The sequence below is a fragment of the Cebus imitator genome, unplaced genomic scaffold, assembly GCF_001604975.1.
Source record: "Cebus imitator isolate Cc_AM_T3 unplaced genomic scaffold, Cebus_imitator-1.0 Scaffold69, whole genome shotgun sequence".
Classification (NCBI taxonomy): domain Eukaryota; kingdom Metazoa; phylum Chordata; class Mammalia; order Primates; family Cebidae; genus Cebus; species Cebus imitator.
In genome coordinates, this window is record NW_016107384.1 from 2,929,797 (window position 1) to 2,938,716 (window position 8,920).

General features: G+C 38.6%; 1 pseudogene; it reads right to left on the reverse strand.

Moving 5' to 3' along the window:
- The window catches only part of LOC108306025, a 62,455-nt pseudogene that overhangs the window by 33,142 nt on the left and 20,393 nt on the right, over positions 1 to 8,920 (reverse strand).

Genomic DNA, 8,920 nt, shown 5'->3' on the forward strand with positions numbered 1-8,920 from the left:
GCCGCGCGGGGCAAAGCAGCCGCGCGGGGCAAAGCAGCGGCGCTGGCCGGCGCTGGCCGGCACAGCCGCACTGGCCGAAACAGCCGCGCTGGTGACCGTGGAGCACCTCTGCCCGGGAATTTCCTAGTCTGTGGGCAATAAAAACACGGCGTCCACTCACCCTCTGCGCTTTCACTGGGAGCTGCAATCCTGAGCTGTTCCTAAACGGCCATCTTGGATCACCCCCCTATTTTATTTTTTTTTTAGTAGAGACGGGGTTTCACCATGTTGGCTAGGATGGTCTCGATCTCTTGATCCGCCTGCCTCGGCTTCCCAAAGTACTGGGATTACAGGCGTGAGCCACTGTACCTGACCTGTTGTCATCTTTTTTAAGTGAGAACATGTGGTATTTGGTCTTCTGTTCCTCTGTTGATTTGCTTAGGATAATGGCCTCCAGCTGCATCCATGTTGCTACGAAAAACATGATCTCGTTCTTTTTGTGGTTGCATAGTATTCTATGGTGTATATGTACCAGGTTTTCTTTATCCAGTCCACTGTTGATGGGCAGCTAGGTTGAGTCCATGTCTTTGCTATTATGAATAGTGCTGCAATGAACATTCGAGTACATGTGTTGTAAAGTTCTATTTCTTGACATGGGTGGTGATTGACTCATAATAATTGATTAAGCTATACATTTGCCTGGTGATATTTTCTGTATCTATGTTTCACTTTAGAACAAATACCTCATATCATATGGAAATGTCAATTCCAGGTTGATTATAGATATAAATGTGAAAGTTAAACATCTGTAAGAAGTAAAAAATAAAACTTCTAGAAGAAAACAGAGAAGAATATCTTCATGACCTTGAGAGTGCAAGGATTTAAAAAATTGGACTTAAAAAGCACTACTCTAAATGAAAAGATAAATAAATATGACTAAGTTAAAATTAAGAACTTTTGTTCAGCAAAAGATTACATGAAGAGGGCGAAAAAGCAAGCCAGGGAGTGGGAGAAGATATTTAGAAAATATTAATACAATCCCTACAGAACACTCAAATCCAAAATATATAAAGAACTCATTCAAACTGATGAAAAAGCAACCCAATAGAAAAATGGGCAAGAGACTTGAGCAGGCACTTCATTAAAGAGGGTATCTAAATGGCTAATAAACATGAGCAGTCTCCAGCCTGCTGGCCAGTCCTGCAGAATTTGGATTTGCCAGGCTCTACCATCACGCGAGCCAATTCCTCCAGTTGGTTCTGTTTTAGTGGAGAACCCTAATACACCATATGAGGTGTAATTGTTTACTACATTATTAAGAACAAAAGCCTTTAGAGGTGGCAACTGTATACTGTTTCTTGAATGTGTTAGTCCCCCCCTCCTATCTATACCCAGCATCTAGCATATGCTAAGTTTTCACTAACTACTTATAAAATGAATGATTAGGCTGAGTGCAGTGGTTCATGCCTGTAATTATAGCACTTTGGGAGGCTGAGGCTGGCAAATCACTTGAGGTCAGGAGTTCAAGACCAGCCTGGCCAACATGGTGAAACCCCATCTCTATTAAAAATACAAAAATTAGCTGGGCATGGTGGTGCATGCCTGTAATCCCAGCTACTTGGGAGGGTGAAGCAGAAGAATTGCTTGAACCCAGGAGGCGGAGGTTGCGCCGAGCCAAGATCTCACCACTACACTCCAGCCTGGGTGACAGAGTGAGATTCTGTCTAAAAAACATAAATAAATAAGTAAATAAAATTAAATGATTATGTGCACAAAGGAATACTACAGAGGGGGTCTTAAAGGAAAAGGTTTTCATGTAATTTAGGAAGTGTTACATATATAAAGTTAACTTAAAAATTGGGAACAGTTTTTATTTAGCTTTTCTTTTTGATTTGTTACTAAACACATAAAGAGAAGGCCTGTGGCTTTATAGCAATTATAACAATTGGAAGCAGAGGAAACTTCATTCATTAGTGAGGATATAGGCAGAGAATATGTGCTTTCCAGATTTGGCATTGGAAAAATAACACTTAGGAAATATGAAAAGTGGTTCTGTGTAGTCACCAGCCCTGAGGCCCTTGAAAGATGCTCTCAAACAACAACACAAATAGTGTATGGATATCTTTCTGTCTCTCTATCAATCTATTTAATCTATCATATTTTTAAGTGACCAGAAGCAAAAGATGGGAAAACCAGAGAGGCAGGACAAAAAACTAAAACCAAAGCCAAAACACCATGTTTGCCCTACATTTCCAATTTGAATTAAAATAAATGGAGTTTAAAGTATTTTACAAAGGATCAAAGTGATCAGATCATGAATTAGAAGAAACAAAAATGAGGTTTAGAAGTGACAGATGGGAACCTGGCCTGGAAAGACAGCTGAAGCTTTCTGCCACTGAAGAGGCCCAGAGGAGAGGATCAAAACATTGTGAAAACTGAAAGCTTTTGCCACAATGAGAAGAGATAATGCCCCAGAAACTTGAGGCCATCCAAAAAGAGACTTACTGTCTAAAAAGAATATCTGAAATGTCCTTTTCCCTCCTCTGGCCAAAAGCTATGCTACCCACCTTTCTCTTACTCATCTCATCTTACAAGTCAAATTGCTCTTACCTGTGATTGGCCTAGGGCGGTGATGATGCCTTCAAATTGAATACATTTGGTGCATTCTCTAGCGATGGCTCCTGTGACTCCAGCCAAGGCTGCTCTGATGCTACAGACTGGGATGCTACAGCTGAGGAGGAAGAGAACCAGCTATTCTAAAAATAGTCACTGAGCTGATACTTTCTTGGCATCATGTGTTGGTTCCAGGGATGAATCAATGACCCAGACAAAGTTTATGTATTCATAAAGCTTGAATTATATTGGGAAGAAACAGACAATAAACATACCTAAAAATATAAAATATGTTCAGGTAGTGACAAGTGCTGAGATGCAGAGGAACTGAGGGGTGCTGTTTATCAGGATTAGGTAGGGAAGTCCTGACAAAGTTGAGACTGAGTGATTAGGAGGCAGCACATCAAGCTCTACATGAGCAGAATTCCAGGCAGAGGGGATGACGTTAGGAACAAATACATGTGTTTAAGGGACTAAAAGAAAGGCAGATGTCAGGAGCATGGTGAATGAGGGGGGATGGCAAGAGATGAAGTTGGAGAGGGATGCAGAGGTCAAATCATGACCAAGATACAAAGCTCGGATTCTATTTTAATTGCCATGGAAAGCCATGGCAGATTTTTAAGCAGGAGAGTGATATGATCTGATTTATGCATTCCATCCATTTTTGACCCTTTCACTTGAACTTTTGTTAGCAAATTTTTTAGCCTGGCAGTCCCATTAGAGAGCCTCAGATTACTAGCTCTAAATCAAATTGATGATAAGTGCTGTCATTCTTAGAAAAAAGTTGAAGTCAACATAGCAAAAACCAACCCAATTTAAAAATAAGAGATTTTAACAGACACTTCAGAAAAAGAAGATATATGCATGGCCAGTAAGCATATAAAAAGATGCTCAACATTATTAGTCAGGAAAATGCAAATTAAACCCATGATGAGGTACTACCAGACATGCACTATAATGGCTAAAATTAAGGGCAGACAATATTGAGTGCTAGTGAGGATGTGAAGTAAGGGAACTCTCACACATCACTGGTAGGAATGTAAAATGATTCAGCCACTCTGGAAATGACTTGGCAGTTTCTTATAAAGTTAAAATGTCCACTTTTTTTTTTGTTATATGATTCAGCAAGCCACTGCTAGGCATTTACGCAAGAGAAATGAAAACATATGTCCACACAAGACTTGTATACAAATGTTCATAATAGCTATTCATAGTAGCCAAAATCTGGAAGCAAAATCTGGAAACAATTGAAGTGTCCATCAACAGGTAAATGGATAAGTAAATCATAGTGAATCCATCCAGTGAAATTCTATGAAGCAATACAGAGGTGTGAACTACTGCTATAAACAGTACAAATTAATATAAAAAATTTTCTTAACAAAAGAAGATATACACAAAAAGAGTATATAAAGCAGGGCTCCACTTACGGGGAAATCAGTCAGAGGCAATGATTGACGGAACAGAAGGCAGATGAGTGGTTCCCTAGGGCTTGGGGGTGGGACTGTAGAGGGCTTGAGGAAACTTTGGAATGATGGGAATGTTATGTATCTTGACTGTGGTGATGATTACATGGATGTATACATTTATCTAAACTTATCAAACTGTGAACTCAAAATGGATGTATTTTATTGTTTGTAAATCTAAAAACATAGCAGGAAATACTTTCTGTATATTCTCATTAGGGAGCTGTTACCTCTCAAAAAAAAAAAAAAATCCTGTAACCCAGTGAGGAGGTGGAGACCCTGGCTTAGTCAATACATCATGACTTTCTTCTTTCCTTCCTCCCCTTTCCTACTTCCAACTCATTCCCTAGGGCCTCCTTGGTCCTCTGCTTTGACCCCTGAATTTTAGGTCACAGAATTTCCTGCCTTGGTTGTAGAATTTACATTCTTGGACTTTATTAGAGTGACCTGTCATCTTCTAGGCGCTGTGGATCCAGGTGGTATAATCAGCATTTCTTTTGGGAATGTTGATTAATTCATCCTCTTACACCCTTTTGATTGGACTACTTTGTATCATGTTATTTTCAAAGACTTTCAGTACTAATCTTTTCTCATTTTTTATCTAGTTCTTACATTTTCCTGGAACTATTCAGCTTATTATAATTCTCTGCATTCCTTATTCCTTCCTTACACTGATAGAAATACATGAGTATACTTTGTAGACAGATATATCCTTCATAGAGGCAACAGAACACCCATAGATGACAATAGTTATGTGTGCTACCGCAGAATAATGAAGAGAAGACTTTTCTCCATGAGCACCCTAACTGTGGGGTGCCTAAAATTGGGTCTACCACTTGAGGAAGTGGCTGAGTTAAATATTTTGACTTGAATCTTATAACTTGTCACAGTGATCCCATTGGCAGTAGAGTGGTAGGTTGCCAAGAAGGCAATTAATTATCTCTGTCGCCCTGTGTATTAAATTTTATTCTCTCTCCCTAAAGAGAGGTGATGCTATGGCTTACAACTACTGTGCTCTTACAGAGCTCTCCACACCAATTAGAAGGGTTCTGTGTTATGACAGTTTTTTATAAGATGTTATGACACTCTGTGATAGAAAGCCGTTGTCCCATTGAAGCGGAAACTTCATCAGTAGCACTAAGAATCAAGGAGGTGCTCTAGATACCCCGAATGGGAGGGGACTCTGAGCTCACTGGGTCCATCAAAGTGCCTCCTACATAGGTCTTTCCATGGGATCCAGCCATTTCCCTACATTTGTCTCCTAGCTCTACCCTTATTTAAGTACACAGTTGGAGGAAGGCCTGTAATACAGCATTTAACTCACTACTGGGAATGCTTTATCGTGCTTATTTAAAACTCTTAAGGCTCTCTTCTGTGAAAGGCAAAATTGCCCTTAGCGCATGAGTGGGTAAAGCGTATGGGATTACTTATTGGTTAGAGCCATGCTTTTTGTTAGGAAAGGGTGAAAGTCGCTGCTATAAGCCATGTCATGACACTACTGGGAATCGTGGATTTTAACATCTCCATCTCCATCTCTGATTTCCTTTAGGAAGCCTTGCCTGTGGTCTCACATCAAATTTTCCTATCTGGATAGTGAGAAGTTTAATCCCAGAGATGTGACACCAACTTGTTAATTACTTAGCATCTGAAATTCTTAGATACTGTTATATTCCCATTGTCAGGGCCAAGAATTGCAAAAATAACTCATTGCATTTGTTGTCTCAGTCTCATTTCTCCCTAACTTTCTTTAGCTTTAAGTACAGCCAATTCAAATAACAAATAATAAGCAAACAAATCAACATCAAACTGGAGATTCAAAACTTGCTAACTTTTCTTGCTCCTGGACCTTTTCAGATCAAGGGGTCTTAAACTGAGCACATGGAATATCTCCTTAAGAAAGTGACAAGTTTTTGGGAAGATGTGCACTTCATTCAGCCACTTAGGGTCCTAAATATATAGCTGGATACTTACTAACCTTGGTATATCGATTCTTATCATATTTGTTAGTATCTTTGAATCCAAACAGATTCTGGTTAGACCAATAGTGAAGAATTATGTTGAATTAAATAATAGTTTTCAAAAGTGTTGATGTTTATGTTAATGCTGCTATCCAGTTGCTCATTTTCACCTTGGAAAGTTTTCCTATTTTTATTCAGAGGAATTACTCTGATATATTTACCTGTAGTCCTTCTTGATCCTTAGATAATATCTAGGACAGTATACATGTCTATGTTTTCCTATTCATCAGTACCCAGCAGTCATTACCATGCTGGCAGGTGTTTTGTTTGTGTGTGTTTTGTTGTTGTTGTTTGGTCTAATATTTGATATGTAGAAATGTATCATCAAAGCATAAGGCAGTGGAATAGACCTCTCAGAAACAGAACTAAACTGTAAGTCAGGAACCCTGAATTCTCGTTCAAGCTTTTCTGTGTACTAGTGACATAATTTTGGGCAGACCATTTTACTCTGTATCTTCGTTTCTTCATTTTAAAAATGGAGGTGATGATGTTAACTTTAAGTATTATGTGGAAGCAACCACAGAGCCAGGCATAAACTAGATGTTGAAGAAGTGTTTGTTAATTCTACATCTAAAAAAATTAATGATCTGTAGCTCTAAGTTTTTACAGATTCTACTATAGCTCTAAATATTAAAAATATGCATATATTTCTCAAAACCAGAAAGTGGTAGAAGTTGAAGATTATTGCAAAGAAGATAATGGCAATAAATTCTGTAGAGCATGCATTTGTTTTTAATCCTTAGATGGTTCTAAGATGTTGGTGCTTATCAATATATTAGGGTCAAGATAGGAAGAAGGGAGAGAATACGAAAATGAATAAGATGTTATTCCTGCCTTCTGGGATCTTACAGGCTTAGGCCTACTATCAACATGATAGGAAATCTTGGACACTAATGCATTTTATGCTTTATGGATGTCTCAACTTCAGTAGAGATTTGTTAATTTATTTGAAGTTATTTACATTTGTAATGGTATAAAAATACATTTTTATAGGACTTGCTACTTGTACCTAGTTAGAACTTGGTTCTTGCCCTCATCTGGAACAATTACTGTCATGTTTCCAGCCTGCTTTCCTTTAAAATTCCCCGTAATCGTTACCTACCCTTGTTATCAAGAGCTAGTCAAGCCAATCTATGGTGTATGTGTTTGTGTTTGTGTTTGTGTGCGTGTGTGTTTATATATATTTTTCCCTCCTCATTTGTTTACTCTGTTAGTTCTGATACAGGCTAAATTGCTGTAGCAGAGACCCTGAAATGCAGTTGCTCTGTCCTATGAGGTCATTTGTGGATCTGGGCTTGTTCAGCTCTGCCATGTTGAAAATGTGGCTTCCGTGTTAGATATCCAGGGTAGCTGTGCTAATTATTGACATTTCTCAGCCTAAGGGAAGAGGGCAGAGGAGGTCCATGGCAAGAAGCTTTATCATTAAGTAAGTGGCCCAGCAGCTACACACAATACTTCTGTACACATTCCGTTGGCCTGAACTTTATGTTGCTACTTCTAGCTGGAAGGGAGGCTGGGAAATGTACTATCTAGATGGGCAGTGGGGGATTCTATTACTTAAAGGAAAAAAAGAGAATGGGCACTGGCTGATAACCAGCAGTGTCTGCCACAGTCACTCCTCCAGCAATATTAATTCACCTGTGAATACTAGTCTCTCATTTGTTCATGTTCTCATTGGCAACATCCGGATGTGACCAATAATTCCAGCAAAACAAGAGTACAAGAGACTTAGTTTTTTATGTCTGTCTATTTCCTCTCTCTCTTTCTCTTTGCCTGCCTGCCTGCCTGCCTATCTACCTTATTTGTCCTGTGGGTACAGGATTATCTGCAATTCTGATGTATGAACCTCTTGGTTATGGGTAGGTTCATTTTTGTCAAAAACTCTATCTATATTTTATTGGGAAAGTTAACTGCATGCAAATTAATAACTAGGAGTTAACTAAGAGTAGAAATAATTATACAACACTCGTCAAAAGTGAAGTGCCATAGCAATGCTAAAAAATGACACTAAGAAAAAACTGATTGTCGTGACTTCAAAGGAAGCGTGAGGTTGGAGTGTTTTGACGTGTATAGCATTTAAACGATGTAAATATGTGTTTAGGTGCTCACGTGAGAGACTGTTCTAGCTACTTAGGGGGAAATAAGAGTCTGTTTTATCCACTCGATGCTTAGATGTTTCCGTGAGAATTTTATCATCTTTAAATATTATCATTTGAAAAGTAAAGACTGTGGTGTTCTTGGTTAAATTTATCTAAAGAAAGAACATTGCCTAACAAAAATATGACAATCTTCTTAGACTGCTTTGTTTTGCACCCTTAAGCTCCTAGAGTCTCTGCCTTTGATATAATCTGTTGCCTCTAGATCCGTGTGTTGAGCAGACATACAGGAGTTAGTGCTGCAAACCAGCAACAAACTCTTGTCAGAGATGGAGCTTTGGGTTAGGTGACTTTCTTGTTTTAAAAACATGTCTTTAAATATTTATTAGATATAGGAGGCCTATCCAAAGGCAATAATCTGGTTATTTGAATGTTAACTGAAAGAGAAAGGAAGAGATTATATTGCTTAAAATAAGAAAACATAAATCCTTTTGTATGAAACCTTGGAGTGTTTGCAATATCCCAAAACTCAACACCATCTACAACCGTGAATGCCTTAGTTTAAAATATTTATCCTAGTGTGTTATTTAGCACAGTGGTAAAACCTCTGGCTCTGGGCTCAGAGTTGAGTTCAAATCTATCCTGTGATTTGGGCCACCAAGATCTTCTTTCTTTATACCTGAGTTTCTTTACTGGTAAAATCGGTACTGGAATAATAATAATATGTACATAATAGGGTTTCCTGGTTTTT